The 6,498-nt window shown below is 35.5% G+C and overlaps 1 non-coding gene across 1 annotated transcript; it reads left to right on the top strand.

Moving 5' to 3' along the window:
• The first annotated feature begins 1,548 nt into the window (after positions 1–1,548).
• Positions 1,549–1,655, top strand: LOC132232011 (U6 spliceosomal RNA). The gene has a single exon (XR_009452175.1). It is a non-coding gene; the product is annotated as a U6 spliceosomal RNA (small nuclear RNA).
• Positions 1,656–6,498: the final 4,843 nt, after the last annotated feature.

Here is a 6,498-nt window from a genome sequence, read left to right as displayed (position 1 = left end):
TATGGGGTATTTAAATTACAGGTACTTCAGGTGTATTAAAGTAATACAGAAAATCTCAGAAGATCAACAGATAGAGATAATGAAAATAATTTGATATTTTATTTACCAAATGAAAGCAGAATGAAAAGATACTACTTAAATTCATTACGTGACTATACAAGTTAAATAACAAACATTGTTATAAAAGCACAGCTTTAAGGTCTTTCTATTTAAGGTCACAGACTGGATAGGGAAGCTTGCTTTTGACAGTAGTTTCCATATTGGCTGGAGGTGTACTGAAAGCAATAGCATAAGAAAACAACCTAGTAAGGATATCGGGGGGAAAGAATGTTTCACTGCTTTTTGCAATTGATATGATTGTATCCATCCCAGGAGATCCTAGACAAATCTATAAAAATTAATATGAGATTTTTAAGGAGTCTGGATATAAGACTCATAAAAAAGCTGTAGTGTTTTCAAATTTATGACACATTTAGAGGTGGAAAGAGAAAAATAATTTATAATTGCAAGCACACAGAGATGCACAAACACACACAAATGAAAATATTTGGAAATTAGCAGGTTGAATATCTTTATCTCTATCTATCTGTCTATCTATCTATCTATCTATCTATCTATCGCAATCTCTATTATAGCTATAGCTTTATCAATATCTAATTAATCTATATATAAAATAAATAAAAATATGTATATATATATGTATACATAATCTTATTTGATATATAAAATATTCTGGGGAAAAAAAAAGAAGTTGTGTGCCTCTAGTTTAAATGTGAAGTATTGTAGCCAATTTAGAAAGAAACAATCTAACAACATCTATTAAATTATAAAACCCTTGATTCAGCAAATATTCCACTAGAAATATATCCCTAAGAAATAAATATTGTTACATAAGAATATATGCATGGAAAATAGGGGGGCTTATGTCATGCTTATAGAAGCAAAAATATGGAAATAATCTGAATATTCATTAAGATATATATTATATTACATAGATGTTAATCAATAATAGTATATAGTCTCTCCTTGTGGCCTGGTCTTTCTCATAGCTGTGACTGAGTTCCAAGGTTGGGATGAAAACGAGAGTGAGAGAGACCATATCACCTTGTGATGTTCATTTGGTGGAGGCAGCCACAAAGTCACACGTACTTTCAAGAGGAAAGGAAATAGACTACACCTCCTGATGGGAGTGGCAAGGTTTTAAAAGCAAATGTGGAAATAGAAAATTGGCTCTGTCCATTTTTTAAAAATATAATCTGCCACGTAAGCAGCAATGAAAGATACACATTTTAAAAATTACTTCTGTAAAATTATCTGTAAGTGTGTATGGGTATTTTAGAATCACTCATACGGTTAAGAATTTTACACATTAGTAACTCTGCTATTTTATTCTGTAAATATTTATGTTCATTGCACGTTTTTATTATGTTTGTTTTCTAATTTATCCTTTTATTATTTACTATCCTCCACCTCTTTCCAGAAAATATTTAAGGCTTCTTAAAGGAATAGAAAAGTACTTGAAGCTGGCATTAAAAAATAGGAAGTACAGTGCTTGCTTCGGCAGCACATATACTAAAATCGGAACAACACAGAGAAGATTAGCATGGCCCCTGCTCAAGGATGACACGCAAATTCGTGAAGCATTCCATATTTTTTTTTAAAAAAAATAGGAAATACAGAAGAAATTAAAGAAATGAAAAAATATTAAGCAAGACCAGAAGGAGAGTAAAATTTAGTTCCATAAAATCCTGTACTTCCTGTAGATAGGCCACAGATTAGGCTCTACACTTACACAGCCAACAGAAAGAGGGCAACCTGGACCAAATTCTCAATGTACATATAAAGGAGACAGTTGGATAACCATGAGAAAAGATTACAATGTTCAATACAATACAACAATTTCAATGACATGACAAGATTCACATGTGTTCATAATATACAATAAAAACTAAACCTTTGCATAGATAGCATGCCTTTCCCTTTGTTCATAAGACTTTGCAAATGCAGTTGTGCTACAAATATCTTGAACTTTCCCTTTAAAAATATGTTTAGAAAGTCCCCGTGTAGCCAGCATTTATACTAGTATTAATAATATGGTTCTTTTTATATTATAAATATCTTAACCTCACTAATGATGCTTAAGCTAGTGGCATGATATGGTTAATATAACCATAATTTAATTTCAGGATTTTATATAAGTAATTCTAAAGATATATAGAATTACCAAAGAGGACATTAGAATAACTTTTTAACAGTCTTACATTACTGTAAAATAAAAACACAATTGCCCAATATCTCATATTTAAAATGCAACTGCCTAGTAAACACTGCAAAAGTAAAACAGTCACTAGTCATTCATAAAAGACAACAACGTTGATTGGGTGGGACTTTGGAGATCCAGTTTCTGGTACTAGCTTCGCACTTTACAACAGGTGACCTTGGGCAACTCAATAAACCTGGTATATTATAGAAAACTAGTAGCCCGGTGCACAAAATTTGTGCACTCGAGGGAGGGTCCCTCAGTTATTAAACATTTTACGGCACAACACTGACCACATTGGTGGTGGTGGTGGTCTTGTCAGAATGTGTTATATTATGCAGATGAAAATCTATTTAAACAGATTTGATGTAGATATTTTCAAAGATGGAAGAATTGTCCCTGTCAACTATTTTAGTTGATTCATATCTTCAGTAATTGTCATCATTGCAAAGTTTTCAGTCCCCATATGGATTGCTGGATATAATAAGTCATGCGCTGTCCCTGTCCTCTGTAGCCTTTGTTACCTTAAGGACTCCAGTTTTCCATTTATATGTTTAAGTACCAACCTTACCGGCTTAAAAATGTCAGCTTTTAACACCGCTCTCTCTGTTCCCTATCCTTCCGATGAAAAGTGGAGTTGTGTTGCAGCACAGGAGAGAAATTCAGAAGGGGAATATTGAAGTAATGACTGCAGTAGGAGAAGAGGGAACCTGTTTCCCTGGCCACAGGCGCTGGCGCCCTGGACCACAGGGCTGGTAGCTTCTCTGGGTGGCTGTAGCCTGAGACCTCTGGCCGGTAGCTTGTCCATCTCCTGGGCTGCAGCCAGCTGCAGGCGCTGGCACCTGGACCAAAGGTTGGCGACTTCTTCTTCTGGGGGCTTCCTCTTCTTCTGTGCTTCCAGGGAGGGTAGTCAGTTAAGTGTCATGCAAAAATAGGTATCACCAATCGCAGAAGCCGGGTGCGGGGCAGGGAAGCCTCGGCCGGGGACGCTGGCGGCGGACACTTCCCTGACCCGAACCCGGCTTCTGCGATCACCCCCACACTCGGCTTTTGCAGTCTCCTTCGCTGTCTGTGTCCACTTCCCTGCCCCACCCCCAGGCTTCTCCGATCACCCGCTGGTGGCAGGGCAAAGGTGGCCCCCAGGGCCAACCTTTGCCCTGCTCCCTGGCTCTTGCCTGTGCCTGTGTTTCTGATCACTGTCTTCCATCCTTCCCCTTTCGCCTCCCATCATTGCGAGTATGCAAATTAATCGCCATCGTTGTTGGTGGTTAACTGCCATCTTAGTTGGCAGTTAATTTGCATATTTCCCTGATTAGCCAATGGGAAGGGTAGCGAAGTTATGGTTAATTACCATGCTTGTCTATTATTAGATAGGATGTGAGGAAATCACAGGGCTGATGTTTAAAGCCCCCTTCTATTCTACAAATTATGAATCCACAGATCTAAAACCTCAGACATTACAGAGGATCAATGAAAAAGATATATACATTATTTTGTTTTATCTTTAAATAGGAGCTAGTTCTGCACAAGGGTATGGGGGACTGCATTGCCCAAGGCACACTGGTTGGAGATAGTGCCTCAATTACTAGGTAAACTGTCAAATTGGGAAGGCCAAATTCTATCCAGTATTTAATGCTTTGGAAACATTACTGACTACACTCAGGTAAGTAAAGCCCTTCAATAACTGCCCACTGCTTTTAGGATAGAGCATTTTGCCAGCATGACCTGTTCACAACCTATCTCTCCAGCCTCATTACTCACCACTCTTTTCTGTTTCTGGTGTGTGTTTTGGAGGTCTTTGCATGTGCTCCTTTGTGTTTCCTGTTACATATTTTCCTTTTCTTCTCCATCTGTTGAACTCAGACTCTTTCTTTGAGTCTTTGCTAAGAGGTCATTTCCTCAGGAAAATATACTTGACCTCAGTCTACTCCAAGCTTTCTTCACCCAGTTCAATGAGTTAGGGACAATGGGTTCAACACTCTCACAGCACACTGCAATTCCTTCTTTATTGCACTTGTCACAATTTGAATTTCCATAAGTATGTGTGCAATATATCCTCCTAGAGTATAAACACCATTAAGACAGAAAGGGTATCTGTTTTATTCAATGAGTTAGCCCCAGTAATTATATAATGCAGCATACAATGGAAAAGGAGCTCACTTATTCTGAATGAACACCTGCTTGCATTCACTAATTAATCAAAAAGCAAAAAAAGCTTTCTGGCTTTTGATGGAATACCTCTGAGTACCTCTAAGGATGAAGAATCCTCTACTGCTTAAGGAAAATCATTTCTTTTTTTGACAACTCTATTAAAAGTACCTTCAACTATTGAACATAAATCTGTGTTCCTTTAATTTTTATCTCGTTTTTTGTTTCGCCCTCTGACTTTATATGAAATATGTCATCTTGAGAGTCATCAAATATATAGGAATTTCTCTGCTTCATACATACATTTTCAACTAGAACAGAGGCACATTCCCAGTTTAAAAGGAATAGTGCAAGCTCATGCCTGCAGGTGCATTGCTAACTGAAGAAGAGTAAAAGATGAGAGGCCCAACTTTGTTCACAAAGAGCAAAAGGAAAATACTTAACTTGTGGCTTATTAGCCTCAAAAAACCAAAAGGTTCAGAGAACCAATTTTCACATTATTCTCTTCTGATTGTCCACTTTTTGGCCCATTTTCTCATGTTCTTTTGATTTGTTAATTAAATTTGACATTTCATTCAAGCTCTGTCATCCATTTACCTGTGTATTTTTAATTTTTTGAAAATTCTGGTCTGCTAACAATCTGAATTTCCCACAAGCATAATCAAAGCATCATGTGAGAGGAAAGTTCAACTTCATGACCTTTATTTTTAATTTTAATTTTTAAAAATTTGTATTGGCATTATTGGGGTGACATTGGTTATTTTTCTGAAGAGGACATGTACACAGATGGCTAATAGATAAAAGAAAATTTTACTCAAAAAGTTAAAAACGTATCTGCCTTTTGACCCAGAGATTCCATTTCTGGGGATATATTGGAAGAAACCCGAAATACTAATTCAAAAGAATATATGCACCCTGTATGTTCTTTGCAGCATTATTTACAATAGCCAAGCTTTGGAAGCAGCCAAGTGCCCATCAGTAGAAAAGTGAATAAAAAAGCTGTGGTACATTTACACAGTGGAATACTACGTGCCTATGAAAAGGAAGACAATCTTACCTTTTGTGGCAGCATGCATGAATCTGGAGAGAATTATGCTAAGTAAAATAACCCAGTCAGAAAAAGACAAGTACCATATGATTTCACTTATATGTGGAATTTAATGAACAAAATAAACTAACAAACAAAATAGAAACAGATTCATAGATACAGAGAACAGACTGACAGCTGTCAGAGGGGAGGGCTGCAGCCACCGCAGCTGAGAAGGCCTACTCTGGCATGGATTTTGTGATTCGGGCCTCTAGTTAGTTAATAAAATTATATAGGTTTCAGGTGTTCAATTCTGAATTACAATAAATCATCTATATATTATATTATGTGTTCACCACCACAAGTCAATTCTCCTTCTATCACCGTTTATTTCCACTTCACCTCAAAATTTGTATAAAAATAGAAACATATGGAATATTTGTTTTAATCAATATATCCACAGATATCTATCACTACTGTTCATGTTGCTTTAATTTTAAGTATGAAGCTATTCTATAAAATGTATCACTTTTACATTATGATTTCATATATATTTTGATACAATTTTTCTGATTATGAAAGCAAAACATGTTCCTTGTAAAATTTTGGGGCCATACAGGAGGATGAAAAGTAGAATCATAATCACAACACTTATCTTAAGAAATGATAAATACCACTAACATGCTAGTATATTTTCCCCTGTTTTTTTCACTCATGTGAATATACTTTTATGCACTTTGAAATAATTAACATAATGTAGTTTGCCCATGTTTTTAACGTTTTCTAAAAATATTTTCTATGGATACATAATCATGCTATGGACATAGTATAACTTATTGAAAAAGTCTCTTATTATTAGATATTTAGAAAGTTTTTACAAATATTTGTTAAACTGATATAATGAACAAAGTTGTACCTTATTTTTAATCAAATGTATTATCTTCATAAATCGATTTTTGTTTTTGCTGAGTTAGAATATATGGAAATTTTAAAGTTCTAGAAATATATTTGCATATAGCTGAATTTTATATATAGATATTCCTTGATTGCTTGTTTTAATACA

The sequence above is a fragment of the Myotis daubentonii genome, chromosome 3, assembly GCF_963259705.1.
Source record: "Myotis daubentonii chromosome 3, mMyoDau2.1, whole genome shotgun sequence".
Classification (NCBI taxonomy): Eukaryota; Metazoa; Chordata; class Mammalia; order Chiroptera; family Vespertilionidae; genus Myotis; species Myotis daubentonii.
This window is presented reverse-complemented; position numbering and strand designations above follow the sequence as displayed.